The sequence below is a fragment of the Nycticebus coucang genome, chromosome 3 (genome assembly GCF_027406575.1).
Source record: "Nycticebus coucang isolate mNycCou1 chromosome 3, mNycCou1.pri, whole genome shotgun sequence".
NCBI classification, from domain to species: Eukaryota; Metazoa; Chordata; class Mammalia; order Primates; family Lorisidae; genus Nycticebus; species Nycticebus coucang.
In genome coordinates this window covers 46,840,267-46,867,426 of record NC_069782.1, presented here as the reverse complement: position 1 = coordinate 46,867,426, position 27,160 = coordinate 46,840,267, and the positions used below count along the sequence as shown (strand labels likewise).

General features: G+C 35.6%; 1 protein-coding gene across 1 annotated transcript in view; it reads right to left on the bottom strand.

Annotated features, from left to right (window-relative positions):
• Window positions 1-27,160, bottom strand: part of CAPS2 (calcyphosine 2) — a 111,614-nt gene that overhangs the window by 80,750 nt on the left and 3,704 nt on the right. The gene's annotated exons all lie outside the window — the stretch shown is intronic.

The window sequence follows — 27,160 nt, the reverse complement described above, 5'->3', positions numbered from 1 at the left end:
TAATATATTGAGAATAGCGACACACAGAAGCTGGGTCTATGCAACTAATCTGTAGTGCTTTGCACAGGCCTGACCCACTGCCAACGGCCATTCTTGTTCCTTGCCTAACATTGTGCCTCCTGTGTGTTGCGATCTGGATTACCCTCTAGGCGCACTCTGCAGTGACTACAGACTGGATCAGGGAAAACAGTTTGGACGGTTCAAACTCCCGGCACCGGAGAGCGACTGGGGTTTTCCCCTGTAGCCCAGGGCTTTGTAGCCCCTGGCAGCCCTGCTCACCCAGGCCCAGCGCTCCATCCGAGCAAGCCTCCCCATGCTGGGCTCCAGTCTGCGCTGGAGGGCAGCGCCAGGGACAGGCGTGCGCCCAGAGGCCCAGGGCAGCCGTTACTGGTCACTCAGTCAAGGAATCCTGGGCGTCCCTGCCGTGGCTCTCAGGATGGAATTTAGTTGCTTATGGACTTTAGGTCTGTGTCTGATGGCCGGTAAATCCTCCACGCTCCCATCCATCAAAGACCGCACATTTATAAACGAGTGTGTGGGCGCCCACAACAGCTTGAGGCGCGAAGTCAGCCCTGCAGCAGCCGACATGAAATTCATGGTGAGAAAGAACCATCCTGGGTTCTTCCAGGTCAGGTTCATCCTGAAGTGTTTGGGCAACATATTCCACAGATTTATTGTAGTTGATTCAGTTTGGACTTTATACATGCAGTGTTTTGCTGTGGTTGTGGTTGTTGTTTTGAAACAGACTCTATCACCTGTTCAGAGTGCTGGATCAGTCTAGCTCACAGCAACCTCAAACTCCTGGACTCAAGTGACCCTCATGCCTCAGCCTTCCAAGTAGCGGAGACAACAGGCACCTGCCACAATGCCCGGCTAATTTTTCTATTTTTAATAGAGCTTCAATTTCACTCTTGCTGAGACTGCTCTCTAACTCCTGAGCTCGACAGATCCTCCTGCCTTGGCCTCCCAGAGTGCTGGCCACAGCCACAGTGCCAGCCTATCCATCCGTGCAGTTTTTTGTTGTTGTTGATGTTTTTTTTGTTTTGTTTTGTTTTGTTTTTCACAGAAATCACCCTCTGAGCTGTCTGAGGGTAAGCTGGAAAATTTAAAGCTGCTCCTTGACTAGGGCTTAGTTTCTTGGCCAGGGCAGGTGTGGTATGGAAGGGGTGGTGTTTGGAAGTTACTTGGTTTTCACCTCTAAGGTATTTTATGTAATTCACCCAGGTTTTTTGGTTTGCCCCACTTTTTAGCTGGTACTTCTCATCTCACACAACCAAAATACTAGCTATAAAAGAAGCAGCACAGGGATGGAGATCCTCTTATTTGCATACCTATTTTTATATCATATGAACCCAAGGAAAAAACTACTGTATATAGTATTCATTTGAAAAAAGAATAGCTTGAAGGATGCAAATAAGGAAATTAGCACTTGAACAATACCAGATGGTCACTTTCATAAAATGTAATAACTGAAATTTAATTCTAAAAACATTGAACTGGTTGTATCTTTTGTAGACCACCATCACATAGTCAGTAAGGCAAAAATAAGTACTCCATTAAAAGTCTAAAAATGAAGAACACTGAATTACTAAAATAATCTGCAGAAATTACCAGTTTATGACAACTTCTGAATAAATTGTATTTCTGGATATTTCCCTTTCATTGTAAGTTTTTCTTGCTTGTAAATGTGATATTATGAACAAAAGTGTTGATATTAGTCTATTTTATGTATTAGGTAAGTGTAGATACATTGTAACTAATGGCTATTCCGGCTTTCTTCCTTTCTATCCAACAGAAAATAAAATGGAAGTAATTATAAAATTACAACTCAGGCACTAAAATAAGTTCAAAATAGCATAAGAAGTGTATGGGGAAGTGATACTTTGAGGGGGAGGTATTTTCAAAAAGGTTTGAGGAAAAAAAACAAAAATAAACTGATATCTTTAATGCAGAATGTTAAAATATTTAAATATATAATGACTACTTCAATCTCTTAACAGGTTGGGTGTGGGGTATGAATTTAGTTTTTTAAACTAAATTTATAAATGCTAATATTAATAGTGATATCAGTGATATCTCTAAAAAGAAGTTCCTTGTATATAATAAGTGTTCTTCATATTTCTTTCATAGCATTGACTATTTAAAACAAATGTAATAACAATGTATTGTGGGGTTTATAATAATGTAGAAGCAAAAGGCAGTTTTGCAGTACAGCCAAAGCACAAAGAATGAAATGGAGGTAAACAGAAGTATTCTGTTAAAAGTTCCTTACACTTCTTGTTAACACTTATCATAATATTTCCAGGTAGACCATGACAAGTTAATGATGAATATTTTCATGTCTGGAGAAAGCGTGCCCAACTGCAGCCCACATGTAGCACAGGATGACTATGAATGCAGCCCAACTCAAAATCATAAATGTACTCAAAACATTATGAGATTTTTTTGTGATTTTTTTTTGGTGGAACTTGATTGTGCAGTTCTCAGATGGGAACTTTGTAGATGATAATGTCATGTCACAACGTCATGTAAGGTAACATATGTATGCTCCGGATAGGGTACACATACACAGCTTCAGTTGTACCACAGTGGGCAGCTTCCCTGTGTTACCTTCCAAGACAGTCAATTGAAGCCATCAGACATTACATGAGTTGGCGGCGACATGGGCAAAGCAGAGATTATCATAGTATTTTAACCTACCATTGCAACGTTAGGCATTTAATATCATTTAGACATAAGGTAAGCATTCTTACTTGGTTATTAAGGGTATTTACATGCTTCAATGGTGGCTCATACATCGACTGTAGACCTTCGTCTCTTATCTATCATTTTTTATTTTATTTATTTATTTATTTTTAGAGACAAGAGTCTCACTTTGTCACCCTCGGTAGGGTGCCATGGCATCACAGCTCTCAGCAACCTCAAACTCTTGGACTTAAGCGATTCTCTTGCCTCAGCCTCCCAAGTAGCTGGACTACAGATGCCCGCCACAACGCCCGGCTATTTTTTGGTTGCAGTTTGGCCGGGGATGGGTTTGAACCCACCACCCTCAGTATATGGGGTCGGTACCCTACTCACTGAACCACAGGCGCTGCCCCACTATCATTATTTTTTAACCCTACCAAGGCCTTCTACAATGTCTCAAAAGAAAACGGACACCCAAAAAGAAAAATGATAGATGAAGATTGTTCAATGAAAAGTGGACAGAGAACTACTTTTTTGTTAAGGCAAATAAATAGTAAGGCACTCTGCTTAATCCAGGGATTTCAGTACAAGGGAATTTGTGCAAATTTTCAAGGACTATTATTTGAAAGGGTTTTATATTCAAAAACATGCTGCCAAATTGATGCAGATGAAGGATCGTGTCATAAGGACAAAACAGCGGAACTGAAAAAAAGTCTGTCTTCTCAACAAAACAATTGTTTTTTAAGTTACAATATAGCTGGATTCTGCTGCAAAACCTGGTTATGTGATAGCATATTTAACAGGAAAAAATATCAAAACCATTTACTGATGGTGAGTTTATTAAGCAATGTATGGAAAGCACGGCAGAAATAATTTTCCCTGGGAAAAAAAGGGGGATATTTCTGAATTCAGTTTGTCTCCCCAGACTATGGGGTGAATTAAAGAAATTGGAAAACCTATCAAAAGAAGTTTGGATGGTAAACTGCAAATATAAAATCTTATGGAGATGGATGACAGCCCTGATGCTAAAAATATGGCTCAACTTGCCATTTCTGTTAGAGATATTATGACAGATATGATGTCGCTAAAGAAATGGTTCCTTCAGTGCCAATGAAAGATACAATTATATCAAGAGATTTATACAAAGCAGTAAAAAATCTGCTAAAGTGATTTTCTTTGTCCATTGTCAGCTTATCTTGGTATGGTTACTGATGGTGCCCAGCAATGGTTGGTAAAAGAGACGGACTTGTAAAATTAATAGATCATACAATTGTCACCCAAAACATGATGTGCTATACAGATCATCATCAAGATTATGATATCCATAAGGGCCATGAGACTGAATCATCACCAATGCCAGAAATTCCTTAAAAGTATTCGAAAGTAAGATGGCGAAGTACAGGCCAAATATCAGAAACATTTTTTGGTTTGTGACATGTTATCAAGTTATTTATGGTATCAAAAACCAAATTTGTGATTCCCACATTTGAACTATTATAGCCTAATTATCTCTGAGACTTGCAGCAATTAACCTTGTATTGCTTTGTGTTATTTCTAGCAGTTGACTTTTATTGTTACTGTAAGCTGCTGGAGGGCAAAAGATGTTGTTTATTATATTCCTATATATTTTATAGTGACTCTTGATTTATCCCTGGATTTACCTCAGAATTTTCCTTGGCAATTTTTTTTTTTTTTTTTTGTGGAACATAAAGACAATTTATTTATAATGCTGAACAAAATGATACTTTCATCTTTTTAGAATTGGTTTTCTAATTCCCACAGAATAAATATAATCTTGTTCTCATGCTGTGTGTGTGTGTGTGTGTTTATTGTTAAATCACAGTTGTGTACATTTGTACAATCAAGGGGTACAATGTGCTGGTTTCATATACAATCTGAAATATTCTCATCAAACTGTTCGACATAGCCTTCATGGTATTTTCTTAGTTAATGTATGTAGACATTTGTATTCTGCATTTAGTAAGTTTCGTCTGTACCCCTTCTAAGATGCACTGTAGGTGTGGCCCCACCCATTACCCTAACTCCACCCTAACCTCCCCCCCTCCCTTCCCCTTCCTTGGCCCTTTCCCCATATTCTTGTGCTATAGTTGGGTTATAGCCTTCATGTGAAAGCTATAAATTAGCTTCATAGTAGGGCTGAGTACATTGGATACTTTTTCTTACATTACTGAGATACTTTGCTAAGAAGAATATGTTCCAGCTCCATCCGTGTAAACATGAAAGAGGTAAAGTCTCCATCTTTCTTTAAGGCTGCATAGTATTCCATGGTATACATGTACCACAATTTGCTAGTCCATTCATGGGTTGATGGGCACTTGGGCTTCTTCCATGACTTAGCAATTATGAATTAGGCTGCAATAAACATTCTGGTACAGATGACTTTGTTATGTTGTGATTTTTGGTCTTCTGGGTATAAACCTAGTAAAGAAATTAAAGGATCGAATGCCAGGTCTATTTTTAGGTCTCTAAGTATTCTCCAAACGTCCTTCCAGAAGGAACGTATTAGTGTGCATTCCCACCAGCAGTGTAGAAGTGTCCCTTTTCTCCACATCCATGCCAACATCTCTGGTTTTGTGATTCTGTTATGTGGGCTACTCTTACTTGGGTTAGGTGATATCTCAAAGTAGTTTTGATTTGCATTTCTCTGATGATTAAGGATGATAAGCTTTTTTTCATGTGTCTGTAGATCGTGCATCTGTCTTCTTTAGAGAAGTTTCTCTTCAAGTCCCTTGCCCACCCTGAGATGGGATCACCTGTTCTTTTCTTGCTAATACGTATGAGTTCTCTGTGGGTTCTTGTTATTAAATCTTTATCAGAGGTATAACCTGCAAATATTTTCTCCTATTCTGAGGGCTGTCTGCTTGCTTTACTTACTATGTTCTTGGCTGTGCAGAAGCTTTTTAGTTTGATCAGGTCCCAGTAATGTATTTTTCATACTGTTTCAATTGCCTGGGGAGTCCTCATGAAATATTCACCCAGGCCGATTCCTTCAAGAGTTTTCCCTACACTTTCTTCAAGTATTTTTATAGTTTCATGTCTTAAGTTTAAATTTTTTATCCAGTGAGAGTCTATTTTAGTTAATGGTGAAAGGTGTGGGTCCAGATTCAGTCTTTTACAGATCGCCAGCCAGTTCACCCAGTACCATTTGTTAAATAGGGAATCTTTTCCCCCCTGAATGTTTTTAAATGGCTTGTCAAAGATCAAATAATGGTAAGTAGCTGGATTTATCTCTTGGTTCTATTCTGTTCCACACATCTACTTCTCTGTTTTTGTGCCAAAACCATGCTGTTTTGATCACTACTGATTTACAGTACAGTACCAGGTCTGGTGGCGTGATTCCTCCTGCTTTGTTTTTATTGCTCAGTAATGTTTTGGCTATTCGAGGTTTTTTCTGATTCCATATAAAATGAAGTATCATTTTTTCAAGATCTTTAAAATATGACAATAGAGCTTTAATAGGAATTGCATTAAAATTATATATTGCTTTGGTTAGTATAGACATTTTAACAAATTTGTTAAAATGTTGATTCTTCCCAGCCATGAGCATGGTATGTTTTTCCATTTGTTAACATCTTCAGCTATTTCTTTTCTTAAAGTTTCATAGTTCTCTTTGTAGAGATCTTTCACATCCTTTGTTAGGTATACTCCCAAATATTTCATCTTCTTTGGCACTACTATGAAAGGAATAGAGTCCTTGACAGTTTTTCTCAGCTTGGTTATTATTGGCATACATAAAGGCTACAGATTTATGAGTGTTGATTTTGTAGCCTGAGACATTGCTGTATTCCTTGATCACTTCTAAAAGTTTTGTAGTAGAATCCCTAGTGTTTTCCAGATATGCAATCATATCATCTGTGAAGAGTGAAAGTTTGATCTCTACTGACGCTATGTGGATACCCTTGATCGCCTTTTCTTCCCTAATTGCAATGGCTAAAACTTCCATTACAATGTTAAAGAGCAATGGAAATAATGGGCAACCCTGCCTGGTTCCTGATCTAAGTGAAAATGATTTCAATTTAACTCCATTCAATATGATATTAGCCGTGGGTTTGCTGTAGATGGCCTCTATTAGTTTAAGAAATGTCCCTTCTATACCAATTTTATTAAGTGTTCTGATCATGAAGGGATGCTGGATATTATCAAAAGCTTTTTCTGCATCAATTGAGAGAATCATATGGTCCTTATTTTTTAGTTTGTTTATGTGCTGAATTACATTTATAGATTTTTGTATATTGAATCATCCTTGAAACCCTGGGATAAATCCTACTTGGTCATGGTGGTAATTTTTTTGATGTGTTGTTGGATTCTGTTTGTTAGGATCTTATATAGTATTTTAGCATCAATATTCAATAGTGATATTGGTCTATAATTTTCTTTTCTTCTTGGTTCTTTCTCTCGTTTGGGGATCAAGGTAATGTTTGTTTTATAGACTGTGTTGGGTAATATTCCTTCTTTTTCTGTATTTTAGAAGAGGTTTAGTAATATAGGTACTAGTTCTTCTTTAAAGGATTGATAGAATTCTGACGTAAAGCCATCTGGTCCTGGGCTTTTCTTTTCAGGGAGATTTTGTATAGTTGATGCTATTTCAGAACTTGATATAGGACTGTTCAAAATTTCCATTTCATTCTGGCTAAGTCTTGGTAGGTGGCATACTTCCAGGTATTGGTCGATTTCTTTCAGATTTTCATATTTCTGAGAGTAGAGTTTTTTATAGTATTCATTAAGGACTTTTTGAATTTCTGAGGGGTCTGTTGTTATTTCATTGTTACCATTTCTGACTGATGAAATTAGAGATTTTACTCTTTTTTTTCCTGGTTAGGTTGGCCAAAGGTTTATCTATTTTATTGATCTTTTCAAAAAACCAACCTTTGGATTTATTGATCTGTTGTATAATTCTTTTGTTTTCAATTTCATTTAATCCTGCTCTGATTTTGGTATTTCTTTTCTTCTTCTGGGTTTGGGGTTGGAATGTTCTTCCTTCCCCAGTTGCTTGAGATGTCCCATTAAGTTATTAACTTCCTCTCTTTCCGTTTTCTTGAGGAAGGCTTGCAGTGCTATAAATTTCCCTCTTAGGACTGCCTTTGCAGTATCCCAGAGGTTCTGATAATTCATGTCTTCATTGTTGTTTTGTTCCAAAAATTTGGTGATTTCCTTCTTAATCACGTCTATAACCCATCTTAACCTTCAGCATAAGGTTGTGTAGCTTCCATATTTTTGTATGGGTATGCAGGTTCCTGTTGTTATTGAGTTCAACTTTTATTCCATGATGGTCTGAGAAGATGCAAGGAATAATCTCTATTTTTTTAAATTTGCTGAGGTTAGATTTGTGGCCTAGGATGTGATCGATTTTGGAGTATGTTCTGTGGGCTGATGAGAAGAATGTATATTCAGTTTTGTTGGGATGAAATGTTCTGTAGATGTCTGTTAAGTCCAGATGTTGAATGTTTAAGTTTAAATCTAAAATTTCTTTGCTTAGCTTCTTTTTGGAGGATCTATCCAGCACTGCTAAAGGGGTGTTAAAATCTCCAACTACTATGGAACTGGAGGAAATCAAGTTGCTAATGTCTGTTAGAGTTTGTCTTATAAATTGAGGTGCATTCTGGTTGGGTGCATAAATATTGATAACTGAAATCTCATCATATTGAGTATTACCTTTAACAAATATGAAGTGTCCATCCTTAGCCTTCCTAATTTAGGTTGGTTTAAAGCCTATTGCTTCTGTGAGTAGGATTGCAACGCCTGCATTTTTCTGCTTTCCATTTGCCTGGAGTATAGATGACCATCCCTTCACCTTGAGTCTATATTTGTCTTTTAATGTAAGATGAGAATCTTGTATGCAGCAGATATCTGGCTTGAGTTTTTGTATCCAGGCAGCCAACCTGAGCCTCTTTAAAGGACAATTTAAACCACTCACGTTAACTGAGAATATTGATAAGCTTTACAAGAGTCCAGTGGACATTTTTAATCCTTTTTCGACTGTGGAAGTTGGAATTTGATCAAAAATTTCTGGGTGGGTTTACTTTTGTGGTGGAGGGTTATGCTGGTCTTTATGAAGGATAGGTCTGAGAATATCCTGGAGAGCTGGTTTAGTTATGGCAAATTTCTTCAACATGTGAATGTCATTAAGGTATTTAATTTCTCCATCATAAATGAAACTCAGGGTACAGGATCCAGGGTTGAAACTTATTTTGTTTTAGGAGACTAGAAGTTGATGACCATCCTCTTCTAGCTTGAAAAGTTTCAGCAGAGAGATTTGCAGTTATTCTTGCCCTTGTAGGTGATGGTTTTCTTTTGTCTGGCTGCTTTCAGAATTTTCTCCTTCATATTACTTTAGTGAAATTGATTATGATGTGTCTGGGGGATGTCTTATTCAGGTTGAGTCATGCTGGAGTTCTGAAACTGTCTGCTATCTGAATTTCAGAATCTCTTGGGATGTCTTGAAAGTTCTCCTTCATAATCTCATGAAGAAGAGACTCTGTCCCTTGTGAAACCACTTCGTCGCTTTCGGGGATCCCTATGAGACGAATATTGATTTTCTTCAAATTATCCCAGAGCCCTCTGAGAGGTTTATCTGTTTTTGCCCTCCATTTTTCTTCCTCTTTGAGAGTTTAGGAGCATTCAAAAGCTTTGTCTTCAGTGTCAGAAATCCTTTCTTCTGCTTGCTCCATTCTGTTACTGAGAGATTCTACTGTGTTTCTCACATCTTTGAGGGCTGCAACTTCTTGTCTCAAGGTGTCAAAATCTTTGGTCATTTGGTCTTTGAATTCATTGAATTCTTGATATATCTTTTGGGTTACTGCTTGTAATTCTAATTCGATCTTATTTGCTATCCAGATTCTGAATTCGATTTCTAACATCTCAGCTATTTATTTATGCATGGGATCATTTTTATTTTATTATTGTTAGGGATTCATTGAGGGTACAATAAGCCAGGTTACACTGATCGCATTTGTTAGGTAAAGTCCCTCTTGCAATCATGTCTTGCCCCCAGAAGGTGTGGCATGCACCAAGGCCCAACGCCCCCTCAGTCCTTCCCTCTCTCTGCTTTTCCTACTCCACACAACCTTAATTGTCATTAATTGTCCTCATATCAAAATTGAGTACATAGGATTCATGCTTCTCCATTCTTGTGATGCTTACTAAGAATAATGTCTTCCACTTCCATCCAGGTTAATACAAAGGATGTAAAGTCTCCATTATTTTTAATCGCTGAATAGTATTCCATGGTATACATATACCACAGCTTGTTAATCCATTCCTGGGTTGGTGGATATTTAGGCTGTTTCCACATTTTGGCAATTGTAAATTGAGCTACAATAAACAGTCTAGTACAAGTGTCCTTATGATAAGAGGATTTTTTTCCTTCTGGGTAGATGCCCAGTAATGGGATTGCTGGATCAAATGGGAGGTCTAGCTTGAGTGATTTGAGGGTTCTCCATATTTCCTTCCAGAAAGGTTGTACTAGTTTGCAGTCCCAGCAGCAGTGTAAAAGTGTTTCCTTCTCTCCACATCCAAGACAGCATCTGCAGTTTTGAGATTTTGTGATGTGGGCCATTCTCACTGGGGTTAGATGGTATCTCAGGGTGGTTTTGATTTGCATTTCTCTAATAGATAAGGATGATGAACATTTTTTTCATATGTTTGTTAGCCATTCATCTGTCTTCTTTAGAGAAGTTTCTATTCATGTCTCTTGCCCATTGATATATGGGATTGTCGGCTTTTTTTCATGTGGATTAATTTGAGTTCTGTATAGATCCTAGTTATCAAGCTTTTGTCTGATTCAAATATGCAAATATCCTTTCCCATTGTGTAGGTTGTCTCTTTGCTTTGGTTGTTGTCTCCTTAGCTGTACAGAAGCTTTTCAGTTTAATGAAGTGCCATTTGTTTATTTTTGTTCTTGTTGCAATTGCCATGGCAGTCTTCTTCATTAAGTCTTTCCCCAGGCCAGTATCTTCCGTGTTTCTTCCATGCTTTCTTTGAGGATTTTTATTGTTTCATGCCTTAAATTTAAGTCCTTTATCCATCTTGAATCAATTTTTGTGAGTGGTTAAGGTGTGGGTCCAGTTTTAGTCTTTTACATGTAGATATCCAGTTCTCCCAACACCATTTATTGAATAGGGAGTTTTTCCCCTAAAGTATGTTCTTGTTTGGTTTATTGAAGATTAGGTGGTTGTAAGATGTTAGTTTCATTTCCTGGTTTTCTATTCAATTCCAAGTGTCTATGTCTCTATTTTTTTGCCAGTACCATGCTGTCTTGACCACTATGGCTTTGTAGTACAGACTAAAATCTGGTATGCTGATGCCCCCAGCTTTATTTTTATTACTAAGAACTGCCTTCGCTATACAGGTTCTTTTCTGGTTCCATACAAAACGCAGAATCATTTTTTCCAAATCTTGAAAGTACTATGTTGGTATTTTGATAGGAATGGCATTGAATAGGAGATTGCTCTGGGACATATAGACATTTTATCAATTTTGATTCTTCCCATCTATGAGCATGGTGTGTTCTTCCATTTGTTAGTATCCTCTGCTATTTCCTTTCTGAGGATTTCATTGTTTTCTTTATATAGATCCTTCACCTCCTTCATTAGGTATATTCCTAGGTATTTCATTTTCTTTGAAACTATGGTGAAGGGAGTTGTGTCCTTAATTAGCTTCTCATCTTCACTGTTATTGGTGTATACAAAACATTGATTTTATATCCTGAAACATTACTGTATTTTTTGATGACTTCCAGGAGTCTTGTGGTTGAGTCTTTGGGATTCTCTAAGTATAGGATCATGTCGTCAGCAAAGAGGGAGAGTTTGACCTCCTCTGCTCCCATTTGAATTCCCTTTATTTCCTTGTCTTACCTAATTGTATTGGCTAGAACTTCCAGTTCTATGTTGAATAGTAAAGGTGACAGAGGACAACCTTGTCTCGTTCCAGTTCTAAGAAGAAAAGCTTTCAGTTTTACTCCATTTAGTAAAATATTAGCTGTGGGTTTGTCATAGATAGCTTCAATCAGTTTTAGAAATGTGCCACCTATGCCTATACTCTTCAGAGTTCTAATTAGAAAAGGATGCAGGATTTTATCAAAAGCTTTTTCTGCATCTATTGAGAGGATCATATGATCTTTATTTTTGCCTCTCTTAATATGGTGGATAACATTTATGGACTTGCATATGTTAAACCAGCCTTGCATCCCTGGGATGAAACCTACTTGATTATGATGTATGACTTTTTTGATGATAAGCTGTAATCTACTGGCTAGGATTTTTGTTGAGAATTTTTGCATCTATATTCATGAGTGAGATTGGTCTGAAATTCTCCTTTTTGGTTGTGTCACCTCAACTCTAACCAAGCTTCTCTAAGACACATTGTGATGAACCTGTCCAAAGTCAAGACAAAAGAAAAGATTCTGCAAGCTGCCAGGAGTCAGTGCCAGTTGACCTACAAGGGCAAATCCATCAGAGTGACCGCAGACTTCTCTAATGAAACTTTCTAAGCAAGAAGACAATGGTCATCTACCTTTAATCTACTTAAACAGAACAATTTCCAGCCCAGAATTCTGTACCCTGCTAAGCTAAGCTTTAAAATTGATGGAGAAATCAAATCATTTACGGATATACAAACATTGAGGAAATTCGCCACAACAAGACCAGCTCTACAGGAAATATTTAACCTGTTCTACATACTGACCACCACAATAAATCAGCAGCAAAGTAAGAACTCAGAAAATAAAGGACAGAACCTAACCTCCACACTGATGCAAAAGATAAAACTAAGCAATGGACTCTCACAAAATAAGATAAATAAAATACTACCACACTTATCAATTATCTCAGTAAATGTTAATGGCTTGAATTCCCCACTGAAGAGACATAGATTGGCTGACTGGATTAAAAAAACACAAGCCATCTATTTGCTGTCTGCAAGAAATACACCTGGCTTCAAAAGACAAATTAAAGCTCCGAGTCGAGGGTTGGAAGACAATTTTTCAGGCAAATGGAATTCAGAAGAAAAGAGGAGTTGCGATCTTATTTTCAGATACACGTAGATTTAAAGCAACTAAAGTCAAAAAGACAAAGATGGTCACTTTATATTGGTCAAGGGAAAAATACAACAAGAAGACGTTTCAATTCTAAAATTTATGCACCCAATTTATGTGCATGGGATCTTGTGCTGTGTCTGCCCCATTGATACTTGGGGGAGTTGATCTACTCTGATTATTCATATTGCCAGAGTTTTTCTGTTGATTTCGCCTCATGATTGTTTTTCACCTTTGCCTCTGGCCATAGTCCTCAGAGTTGGGGATGTGTCTCTCCAAGATTAGACCCCAGTGGGATCACTCTATTTTTGCTGGATCTTTGTAGGGAATGACCCTGTGTAGTTTCTCTGGGGCTGCCCCTGCCATGGGAGTTCTGGTTGTGGAAGCAGCTCTGGAGTGTGACACACCCGGATCCAGCAACAGCGCGGGGAATGGTGCACATGGTTCTGGGACTGCCTGGTGCCCAGTTACTTTGGCACAGAGATCCAAGGCTCCAGCAGTTTCTGGTCAGGAGGAGGGCTCCACACAGAGGCAGGGAGGGCTCTGGAGGGCGGCTATCAGAGTCCCTGGCCAGATGAGCGGGCCAGAGTGGAGGCAGGGAGAGTACAGGAGGTAGGACGCAGGATTGTGCGGCTCCCGCAGTTCCTGGTCAGGGCATGCAGAGGCCCAGTGGGTGTGGGTCCCGGGTTAGGGGTCACGGTGTAGTTCTTACAGAGGTCGGGCGGGCGCCAATCGCGGTAGCAGTGCAGCTCTTATGGAGGTCCAGGCGGGCGCTGATCACTGTCACGGCACAGTTCTACCCATTTTTTAGTGGATTTAATCACTCACTTAAAGGCGTTACACATGTGTCTTCAAGGTAAAAACAAATTTCACCAATTTATCAATATAATGTTTCAAACCATAATAGCATTCCAAATGAAACTGAAATTATGGCAAGCTCAAATTAAGACAAACACATTCTATGCCATCCATACGTTGGCTAAACACAGTCCTGTGAATAGCGAAAAATATGCAGCCTTGCTTTTCAATTTGATATAAGAATTTGAAATTGGATTTTAAGATTCCTAAGAAAATAATATTTTGGTGTATTTGCAGACTCCTTTTTCTATAGACAGAAGTATGTTACCTGCCAATGTTCAAATGGAATGCAGAGAGCTACAATGTGCCATTCTACTTAAAGAAGAATTCTCTTGTTATTTCAAGCTAAAGACGTTACCCTTCATTTACTTATTTGTTCCTTATTTTTGTTCAATTAATATGACTTTTATGTTCAGTTTGTTGTTTTTCATTTGCAAATGTTTATTGTGTTGAAAGTAATTAATAATAACATAAATAAATTTTAAGATAAAAAGTGTTGGCAAGGTTGTAAAGACACTCCCTTGTGTCCCTGTTGTTGGGAATGTAAAATGGTATAGCAGCTATGGAAAACAATATGGAGACTACTCCAAAATTTTCAAATAGACCTATCATATAATCCAACATTTGCACTTCTAGGTATATAACCAAAAGAATTGAAATCAGGATTTTTGAAGAGATGTGTACATCCCCATGTTCATTGCAACACTATTCACAAAAACCAAGATTTGGAAATAACTCAAGTGTCTGTCAATAAATGAATAAAGAAAATGTGTGTTCTGTTGTGTACAATATAATATTATTCAGCCTTAAAAAAGGAGGGTCTACCATTTTTGACAACATATATGAACCTAAAGGATATTATGCTAAGTGAAATAAGCCAGTCACAGAAGAATAATTACTTAATGATTCCACTTATATGACAATACTTAAATTTCAAACTTACAGAAGCAGAAAATGTAATAGTAGTTTCCAGGGGAGGGGTCGAATTGGAGAGTTGTTATTCAAAGGTATAAAGTTTCACTTAACCCAGATGAATAAATTCTAGAGCTCTACTGTACAACATAGTACCCATGGTTAACAATATAGTATTGACCATTTTAAAATTTGCGAAGAAGGTAGATCTTATATTAAGTGTTCTACCACAAAACAAGCAAACAAAAACCAAAAGGATAACAAAGAAACTCTTGGAGATGTTGGATATCTCTAGTACCTTGATTGTGGTGATGTTATTATGGGTGTTTGCATATTTCTAAACTCATCAGTTGGTACATATTAAATATGTTCAGTTTTTTTTAATCCCAATTATACTCCACAGCAGTATTTCTTATAGCTATTTAAGGAATTTTTGACAACTGATTACTACACTGTATTTATTACTCAATATCATTCCTTTTGTACCATCCACATATCTCAGGTTGTAAAATCAACATACAAAAATCAATAGCATTTCTATGCAGTAATAATGACAAAACTGAGAAGCAAATAAAGAAATCAATCCCATTTCCCAATTAGCACCAAAAACAAAACAATGAAAATAAACCTAGGAACATATCTACCCAAGGTTAGATCTCCATAAATAGAAAAACAAATAACCATTGAAAGAAATCAAAGACAAGAAAGAAAGAAAAAGTGGGAAAGAAAGAGAGAAAGAAAGAATAAAGGAAAGAGAGGAGGAAAGGGAGAGAAAGGAAAGGAGAAGGAAAAGGGAAAGGAAAGGAAAAGAAAAAAGGAAAGAAGGAGAGAAGGAGAAAGAAAAGGCTATCATATGCTCATGGTTTGGAAGAATCAATTTTTTAAAATTCTATAATTAATATGAAAATAAAAAAGATCCCATATTGCCAAAGCAATTCTAAGCAAAAAAGAACAAAACTATAGTTATCACATTCTCTGACTTCAATTTACATGCAAGGCTATAATAACCAAAACCACATGATAGTAGCATAAAAGGAGACGTACAGAGCAATGGAATAGAGTAGTGAACCCAGAAATAATACATCCACAACCAACTGATCTTCAACAAAGCAAATAAAAACACACTGGGTAAAGAACATACTATTCAGTAAATGGCTCTGGGAAAACTGGATAGCCACATGCAGAAAGAAGAAACTGGATGTCATCAATTAACTCAAAATGGACTGAAGAATTAAATGTAAGACCTGAAACCATAAAAATCTTAGGAAATATGGGCGGCGCCTGTGGCTCAGTGAGTAGGGCACCGGCCCCACATACCGAGGGTGGCGGGTTCAAACCCAACCCCGGCCAAACTGCAACCAAAAAATAGCCGGGCGTTGTGGCAGGCGCCTGTAGTCCCCGCTGCTCTGGAGGCTGAGGCAAGAGAATCGCTTAAGCCCAAGAGATAGAGGTTGCTGTGAGCCGTGTGACGCCACGGCACTCTACCCGAGGGCGGTACAGTGAGACTCTGTCTCTACAAAAAAAAAAAAAAAATCTTAGGAAATAACCTAGGAAAAACACTTCTGGACATTGACCTAGGCAAAGAATTTATGACTAAGACCCCAAAAGCAAATGCAACCAAAATAAAAATAGACAAATGAGTTTTAATTAAACTAAATAATAGACAACCTATAGAATTGGAATAAATATTCACAAACTATGTATCTGATAAAGGGCTAAAATACAGAATCTATGAGGAACTCAAATAACTCAAAAAGAAAGAAGTAACTCCATTAAAAACTGGGTAAATGACATGAACATGCATTTTTCAAAAGAAGATCTACAAATGGACAATAAATATGAAAAAAGTTTCAACTTCGCTAGTCATCAGATAAATGTAAATTACATCCACAATGATGTAACTAGGATAGCCAATGCTATGCTAACTAGGATAGTTAACTATGCTAACTAGGATAGCCACAATTAAAAAGTCAAAAACCCATAGATGTTGATATGGATACAATGAAAGGGGAACACATACACTGATGGTGGGAATGTAAATTAGTACAACTCTATGGAGATCAGTGTCGAGATTTATCAAAAAACTAAAAGTAGATCTACTATTTAATCCTACTTGCAATCTTCCTACTGGGTATCAACCCAAAATAAAACACATTATGTCTAAAGGTATCTACATTCAGATATATCGAAGCACAATTTATAAGTACAAAGATATGGAATCAACCTAAGCATCCATCGACCAATAAGTGAAGGAAAAAAATCTCATGTATGTGTGCTATATTGTATATATATATATATATACACACACATGAGTATACACACACACACACCTTGGAGTGCTGCACAGCCATACAAAAGAATGAAATAATGCCTTTTGCAGCAGTGTGGATGGAAACGCAGGCTATTATCCTAAGTGAAGTAGCTCAGAAATAGAAAAAAAAGCTGAATACTCAAACTTAAGAGTGGAAACCAAACTATGGCTATGCAAGGACGCGCAGAGTGGCACAATGAAGATTGGAGACTTAAAAAGAGGGCAAGGTAGCAGAGGGTTAAGGATGAAGAATTAGCTGTGGGGTCCAAAGTGCACTCATTTGTACTTTGGGTGGTGATGGGGACAAGAGCCTAGATCTCACCACTTGTGAATTTATAGTTAGTTCGACATAGAAAGATTGTTTTTTAATTTTGGTAATAATAACTACATTGAGATTGTCACTTTTGTTATAAGTTGTTTCTGGACTCTATTCAGTTCCACTGAGCTGTCTATTCTTGAGCCAGTACCACAATATCTTAATCTTTATTATAAATCTTAATACGTGGGAGAGGAAGTCTCCAGTTTTGTTCTATATTTTAAAAATAGTCTTAGCTATACTTGGTCCTTTGCATTTCCATATACATTTTATAATCAATTTCCACCAAAGAATGCCATGTGGTTTTTTTTTATTATAAATAAATTAAATATCAAGATCATTATTGTTTTCAGTATTGACTCTTCTGGTCCATGGACATTTTTTGTCTCTCTCTTCATTTGTTTAAGTCTCTTAAAATTTCTTTCAGTGATATTTTATAGTTTCCACTTTAGAGATCATGAATATCACTTATACATATGTAATATTTTTGAAACTATTTATGGAGTGTATATGGAAATACAAATGATATTTTTGTACATTTTCCTTGTTTCTGGCAACTTTGATCATTTAACTTATTTCTCATAGTTTTGTTTATCTACTCATCTATCCACAAATACCATCTGTGAATGTTAACAGATTCCAATCTTTATACATTTTGTATCTTTCATCAGATATATTTCTAGATCAACTATTATACTACCTTATCTTTTGTCCAATGTTAAATAGAAATAAGAGGGCAGACATCTTGTTTCTTTTCCAATTTTAGGAAAAATATTTTACCATTTCATCATGATATATCATGGGGAGTTGTAGCTATCCTTGATCAAATTAAAGAAATCATTTTCTTTCTATTCATAGTTTTTTTTTCCCATTTTTAATTATGAGTGGATTTTTATCCTTATATAAATTTGCATGACATTCTGAATTACTAGACTTTGAACTCTGACATATTTTAATCACACTCAGATTTATTTGTTGGGTGTCTGTAATGTACCAGCCCATCTTCTCATTCCCGGAAATACATGTATGACCATGAATTGTCACAGATATTAAACAAGGGGTGTCCAACCTTTTTTCTTCCATACCACATATTAATGAAAGCTGATGAACAAAAAAGGTCTGTGCATAATTTCACAATATCTGACCCCACAGGTAAGCTAAAAAGTCCTTACATAAACTGCATGTGCCGATGGGCCACACATTGGACTAGAACTAAAAAAACAAAAAATGACTAATTGTGAACATTATAAATACCAAAAGAAAACTATATTTTATTAAAATAACAAATCTAAGTGAAGTGTAATTGATTACAGTTATTATAATAAGTTAATGCAAATAAGTATGCACAACTAAATTTAAATTATTTTTATCTTTCAGGGCTGGGATAAAGATTTAGCAAAGATGGCGAGTGCATGGGCACACAAATGCAAAATAGCACATAACAACTGTTTAAACACAGCACATGGATGTCACGCAGGTTTTCAATTTGTCGGAGAAAATTTATGGGCAGGTGGAGAAAGCATTTTTTCACCACAAGTTGCTGTTACTAGTTGGTATAATGAAACTGCATTTTATAATCTTGAGACTCTATCGTGCTCCAGAGTTTGTGGACATTATACACAGGTAAATGTTTGGCATCTTATGAATTGGTTATTTGTGCTCATTTCCATTGCAAGACAAATATTTTTAGTATTTTCTTAGAAGACTTTCCTTTTAGTTTCCAAAAAAATCATCTTTGTTTCGGAGATATTTTTACTGGGAATATAATTCTATATAGTGAGTTTATTTTTCTGAACACGAAAAGCTTTCTCCACTGTCATCTTACTTGCATTGCTTCCAACAAAAAGTATCTACTGTAACCCTCTTAATCCTTTGTATGAGAAGTGTCTTTTTAAATTTACTGCCTTTAAATATTTTCCTTTATCATAAATCTTGAGGAATTTGATACCATATAGTTTTCTTCATGTTTCTTATGCTGGCTTTCTTGGAGTTGTAAGTCTGTAGTTAAGCCAAATTCACCATTGTTTCTCAAAATAGTTCTTCCTTTTTTTATTCTTTCTTCCTGGAGTCTGGTTACCTATGCAGAAGGCCACTTGAAGTTGTTCCACAGTTAATTGATACTCTTGACACTATTTCTTGAATTTTTTCTCTTTGTGATTAATTTCAGACACATTTATTACTATGTCCTTAAGTTCACTCATCTTTTCTTCTGTAATATTTAATCTATTTATAATCCTATGCAGTTTATTTTCAATTTAAGACCTAGAAGTTTGATTTGTGGGGTTTGGTAAATTATCTTCAATGAATATACTTAGTATGCTTGATCTTTTATCTTGCTTTTCAAGCATATAGAATACAGTTATAATGATTATTTTATTATTTTTAAGCATCAGTGTTTTTAAGCATCAGTGCTGGGTTAATTTTAAATAAAGCAGTGTTTAGTATAGCATCAAGATAGAGGCAAGATTATTCCTCATACTATACCACTGCCCTAAGAATTATGAAGTTTTCCAGTTTAGAGATTCCTGGCCTTGTGTAAACCTTGGTATTGTTTCCTCTAGTTCTTTATATTTTTATTTAATAAGTTTCATTTATGTAGTATGTTTCCTTTAGTTCTGATAGGTGATTCTTCCCCAAGCCCAGGCTATTCTGTTCCCATGCATGCTATGACTAGTACTCTGTGAGTAGGTGCAGAGGGCCTTCTGCAGACATCCACAGTGTGTCACTGTACAATTCTCACCTTTTCAGTACTCTTCCCTCTAACTTCTGCCTTCTTGGTCTCCCCAGACTCTCAGTTCAAAGTCTTCCAAGTATATGATTCCATCAAGTTTCTCCTTGTTTTCCCCTCCCTGAACTGTAGTCTCAAAAGTCTCTCCAGGCAATAAGCTGAGAAAATTATACCATACACACCTTTTATTCCCAGGGCATTATCTTTTGTTGACTAATATTCAGTAACATGAAAATCATTATTTCCTATAATTTTCCCAATAGTTTTGATTATCTCGAGTAGAAGTGTAAATGTGCCTTGCTACTTTTTTTTTTTTTTTTTTTGGAGAAAAGTAGAATTCAATTGTTTGCCAACCTTTAATCCTAAATATGGTACTAAGTTCCTAAAAAGGATTGTTTAAGCAAGAAAAAGTGCTCACTTTCTTCTCCAGCTTTACTCATTTGTACAAATTGGATTAATCCTCAGTGTCTGAAACCAAGTCATTTTTATCAAAGTGCAGTGAATAAGGCATAGCCTGTTCCATGTTCCCCTCTGGTCACTCTTCATTCAACAGCAGGGTTGTAGGATAATATTTAGAAATAAACATACCCTACATCAAGCAGACAAAGTGAACTCAGTGTGAGTTTAAAATGGCTTGGTATTTTTCCAGAGGCTTAAGGGACCTGGGCCCCCAGGGACACACATAGAGTTGGCTTGCCTGGAATTAAAAATTCTACAAGCCAATTCTCTGAAGCTGTGCACCCCGTGGCTAATTTATACAATTTTCATAATTCAAAATTGGTGCATTTCTCTTATTAATTTAACAACTATATCTTGTTTAATATTCTGAACAAAATGAAATCAAATTTTTCTTTCTATTCATTATTTGGTAATATCCTATTACAGTTACATCCAGTATTATATTAATGTTACATCTAGTTCCTATAATGATAGTAGTACATTTTAAATCTATACATAGTCAATATTTATTTTCATCATTCTCAAAGCCAGAAAAGTTTACTTTAGGTATATTATTAAAATTGAATGACCTGGTGTAGCTAGTTATTCGTGAATGAAATTTTTAAACACAATTTCTTAAAAATATATGCCTACAGTTGTATAGTGTATTTTTTAAAAACATTCAAAAGAAAAGAGATATTTAATGACCTAACTTTATCCCATCTTAATAAGTGAAAAACTAGCTCAGAGTTGATCTGTCATTCTCCAGAGCTACGCACATGGTTGGAAGCAAAGCCCACCATTCACATGTCAGTCCACTGTGCTTCTCGTTGCACTTTGTTATCTCTCTGGCAACCAAAGAGCCATTAAAACATTCTACAAAATTATTGATTCTGGTTTTAAGAAGGCCATTGAAAAAAGTGACTAATACACGCTTTAGTTTAATACATTTTGCTAATAGAAACATAAAATAAATGAGTTCAGAAAATGTGGTGTCAAAACCTATTCTTTATCAAATTTCCTTGGATTATTTTTTAGATGGAGAAAAATCAGTATTTTTCCTTTTGGAAAAAGAAGAAAAATTTATTCTATCATTATCACGAAGGACTACTAATGTTCTTCACCTCTTTATATCTCCCCTGTGGCTGGTTTTTCATAGGAGTTGTCTTCCTTTTGAATAACTTTACTATTCTTTGTAACTAAATTAAAATATTTACCCTCCTTATGGAATGCATTTTTTAAATTATCTCAATATGTTCTTAATTCTTACCTGTCTCTTATAACTTTACAAAGGTGAGAATATGGCTAATACCAAAAATTTAAAATGTAAACTGTTACCATAAATTTTGTAGAACTTTTCTGAGAAAAATAAAAGTAAATTATTATCTTTATGTGTATTATTACTTTGATATTGTTTGTATGATATGGCCATAGAGATAAAATATAGTTCACAAATCATCTAGAAATAAATTATAATTTTGGCTACATTGTATACTATGTTTTGGCTTTATATTATATCTTCTTCAATGATGAAAAACTAGCTAAGTAGCCCTCATGAAAATATCCTTAAAGTAATCATTTTAAACTAAATATTAGAAATTACAGAAAATTGCAATAAATATTTATGTGTATTCGTTTTTGTTAATATGACAAAGATTATGCTATACTCATATGTTTATATACATAGACTCGTTTTGCATATTATATTTTTAAGTTCCTTTCCTTATAGGTAGTGTGGGCCAATTCATATAAAATTGGTTGTGCAGTTGCAAAGTGTCCTAACATTGGAGATTCAACTGTAGTATTTATATGCAACTATGGACCTGCGTAAGTTATTTTTCTTTCAAAAACATTTTAAACTGAAATTAACGTTAATGATATTTTCTGAGAACAGGCTCTTATACTATCCTGTTTCCCAGAAAATAAGACAGTGTCTTAAGGTGTGCTCCCAAAGATGTGCTAGGTCTTATTTTCAGGGGACGTCTTATCTTGTCTGAAATAGGTCTTATTTTCAGAGGATGTCTTATTTTTGGGGAAACGGGGTAGATACAAGCTTATTTTTGATAAGTCTCCATTTTAAAATGCTAATAAAATGAAATATGTGAAAATAGAAGGAAGTGATAGAATATTGACTTGTGTAAAGAAGAGCTATATCTGTCATAAAATATCTAAACTTTAGAATGAAAATGATGGAGATTGTTAAGCAAACAAAGAGATAATAAACATTACGTAATATCTAAATATTGCAACACAAAATGGTTAGTGTTTACCTCTAATATAACATAAATGCAATGAAAAATGATTCAGAATGATGGTAAAATTTATTATCTTAGTAAATTAATAACAGAAGTTTTAAGTGTCTCATTGATAATTCCATATTTACATGGAAATACATCTTATGCCTAAAAGGAGGATCCAAAAGTGAAATTCTAGGACTTTAATCCTGATGGATCTATCTATGAAAAGTACACAATAATCAATAGCCCAACTATGTACTCAATTTTGATATGAGGACAATTAATGACAATTAAGGTCATGGGGTGGGGGGAGGAAAAGCAGAGAGAGGGAAGGAGGGAGAGGGGTGGGGCCTTGGTGTGTGCCACACCTTCTGGGGGCAAGACATGATTGCAAGAGGGACTTTACCTAACAATTGCAATCAGTGTATCCTGGCTTATTGTACCCTCAATGAATCCCCAACAATAAAAAAAAAAAAATAAGAGAATATTGTTTTATCACTCCTGGCTAAGTGATTGGGGCCAACAGAAACAACAACCAAAAAAAGAAAACAGGAAGAATATATAAAGCATCTGTTTTGAAGAAACAGGTTATCATACAATAAAGACCTGTGATCTCTGAGAAACAGGAAAAACAAAGTTAGCCCTATAATTGCTTCATTGTCCTCACTGAGAGAGTTTGCAGGCCACGGCACATGGACAGGGAGCTAAGGCAGAGGCTGACAGACTCCCTGAGTTGAAGAAATGAGCTGAGAGTTCAGGAAAACCAATACAGTTCAAGTTCATGGAAAAGAGTACCAGGGAGAATTACCTACAGAGATCTCAGGCATTCTGCAATACTTATTAGTATGTGTGGGAGAAAATGACCTGAGGTCAAGGTAAGAGCCACCTGAAGGAAGTGTAAGAAAAATTTCTGGCACTCACACAGGCAGTAGAACAAGATTACTTTGGATCTTCCTAACAATTTATAAATTGAAATCTGAAAAGATTAAATGTTCCCATGTAACTTAACTGCATTCAAAAAATAACCCCCTCAAGTAGAATTACAGAAACGTGTAATAGTGAGCTCCTAACATTTACAATGTCTGACATCTAATCAGATACTATCAGGCATGCAAAGAAGCAGAAAAATAAGACTTACAATGAGGAGGATAATCAATTGCTTGAAACTGATGCAGAACTGACACAGATAATAGTATGAGAAAGGCCTTAGAACAGTTATATTCAATGTTTTCAAAAGTGAAGCAGAGATATGAAAGATATTAAAAACAGAACTACGGTATTCAAGTTTTTTTTTAAGTTGAGGTTATTTGCAGATTAGACATACCACAAAAAGAGATTACCAAATTAAAAAGCATAACAATACAAAGTATCCAAATGGAATCCACAGAGGAAAAAGGAATTCAAAAAGGATATTTGTCCACCTCTACACCAGTTCATTAGTTAGCTGTTAAAACAACATTAGTGGAAATTTATTTCCTGAAAGGGGTTTGGGATAGAAAAATACTTCAATAAATATGGCCCCAAACTTAATGAAAATTATAAACTCACAGATCCAAGGAGCTTACCAAATCCCAACCCCAAAATAACAGATGTGTAGATGTGAAGAGAAAGGAACTCTTATAGATATACCGTTGGCAGGACTGCAAACTAGTACAACCTCTAAGAAAAATCATATGGCGATACCTCAAGGAACATAAAGTGGACCTGCCATTTGATCCAGCAACCCCACCGCCGGGTATATACCCAAAGGGGAAAAGGTCATTTTATAAAAAGGACACCTGCACTTGAATGTATATAACAGCACAGTTCATAATCACAAAGATGCAGAAACAATCCATGTGCCCTCCAGTACATGAATGAATTAATAAAAATGTGGTACATGCATACTGTGGAGTATTTACTCAGCCATTAAGAATAGAAATTCAGTATCTTTTGTGACAACCTGGATGGAACTGTAGACCAGTTTCTAAGAGAAACTTCACAGAATGGAAAAACAAACACATGTGCTCAATACCAGTTTGCCACTGACTGATCCACACCAAAGTGCACATAGGGAAGCAAATCTCAGTGAAGGAGTAATCTTTTTAAGATACCATTTTTTCTGAATTAATCTAATTCAGTACAATCCCGATAAAAACCCCAGCAGGATTTAATTGTAGAAACTGATAAACTGACCAGAAAATCAGATACTATCAGGCATGCAAAGAAGCAAAAGTAAGACTTACAATTTAAAGAAATTTAAAGGACTTAGAATAGTCAAAACAATCTGACAAAGAACAAATTTGAAGGGCTAATACTACATAATATCATTTTTTCAAAAATTATTAAAACCAAATAATTATTAAAAACGAATAATCATAACATTGTTATATTGGTGTAAAGGTAGACGGATAGATCAGTGTAACAGCATACTGAGTCCAGCGATACAGCTTCATGTTTAACCACATACGTTCCGCTGATTTTCACAAATGCACAAAGACAATGCAGTGGGAAAATATTTTTCAACAAATGGTCCTGTGATAATTAGTTAATCATATGGGGAAAAATAACTTCAATCTACACTATAAACAAAGCTAACTAAAAATACATTATAGACCTAAGTGTAAAATCTAAAACCACAAAAACTTTAAAAGAAAACATTAACGAAAAAGCTTTCTGACCTTTAGGTAGCCAAGGATTTTTTTAACTACCATACCAAAATCATGATCCATAAAAAAACAAACTAATAAATTAGATGTCACTAAAAGTGAAAATAACTTCTATTCAAATACACTGTTCTGAAAATTAAAATTCAAGCCACCTACTCAAAGTCTGCAAAACATATCAAACAAAAGATTTTACTGAAAATATAGAAAGAACTCTCCCAACTCATCACTAAGAAAATGTCAAACTTAATCTTCATAATTGCCACAAAAATAACAAGGAAGATACACGAGTGGCTAATAAGCAATGAAGAAACGCTCAACATCATTAATCGTTAGGGAAATACAAATTAAAGCTATAATTAATTCTACTGCCCGATGATTAGAATGGCTAGACAACGGCATTTCATGTGCCAAAGACAACGTGAAGGACCTGGAATTCTCACACTGTTAGATCTGTGCCCGTATAAAAACTTATGCATGAGTGCTCAAAATATCCACAGCAACTTCATTTGTAGTAGCTAAAAACTCAAACAACCTGTATGCCCATCAACACATGAATGGATAAAGTGTGTCACATTCTTGTGTCTAAGGCAGTGCTACTCACATTGTTATGTTTTTCTTTGCTTACTCTAGACAAACACAGAAATGAAGAGGTTTGTTAAAATGTATTGGGTTATATTATTGAAATCCAACTTAGCTGTCAAACTTTTCGATACATCATCAAATACAACCAGATAAGACTGTACTTTTAACTCACTGGCGATTTCAATTTTACTTATTCCATTTACAAAACACAGAAATAATCATTGTGTCTATGACAAAAATCTTTGTGGCTATCGTAGGAATAATTAGGTTAGGTTAGCACCTAATTGGTGATCTGTAGAATATTCAAGAATCTAACTGCCATGTGTAAATAACAGTTTTAATGGTTTCTTTTTACAGAAGAAATGAACATAAAATTGGGACAAAGGTTATTTTTTCCTTTTTAACATTCATGCCTTAGTGAATGATCACAACAACTTGCATAAATGCATACACTAAAATAAGGAATTTAATAGTTAATTGGCTCATCTATGTCTCTCTTTTTTACAGAGGAAATTATCAAAATGTGCCCCCTTACAAGACAGGAGAATTTTGTTCTCTATGCTCAAAAGAAGAGACGTGTGTAAAGAAGCTCTGCTGTAAGCAAAAAGGAAAAAAGATAACCATAACATTCTATTGGGAGAGTAACATTGTCATGAATTCATTGTATTTTTAAATTTGTCTTCTCAAGTATATAATTTATGGACAAGATTTGATTGCTGCTGATTATATAAATCATCTGTCATAAATCATCATATACAAACTCAAATGATCCTTCCTTTCTCCACTGATTATTTTTCCTCTCAGGCTACAGAGCAGAAAAGGAACCTGTTACAAGTGAGATCCAATTGGCTCCTGCACTCAGAATAACTATTGATGGAATGTTTTTTATTATATTTGATTCCATTCATCTCCTTGCATTAGTTATTATCAGACTAGTGGTTTCAGGGGTAATCAATGTCTAAATCAGTTGTGACATAAAACCAGCATGCTTGTCTTCCATCACCAGCTTATTTGTTCTCAAAACAAAGGTAGTCTTTAAGAATAAATGTATAAAATTTTGGCAGAGGCCAAAGTGAAAAGGGTAAAGAAAGGAGATGTTTTAAAAATGTAGTAGAAAAAAACAAACTGTACCATGAAAAAAGACAGACAAAAAAAGAAGGCATCTTAAATTATTCCATTTAGATAAAGTTCAAAACCAAGACTGGTTTATACAGGAAAATGTGCATCCTAGGAAGTCAGATGTGAAAATTTTACAGCAGGAATTTATATGATTTATGTCTCTCCGATTTCTTGAATAAAAATGAAAACTTGTAAAATTTATACTTCATGGCTCAGACACCAACATGATGTTGGCTCTATTCCGACCTTGCTCTAGCCTTTACTTAAATGAGTGT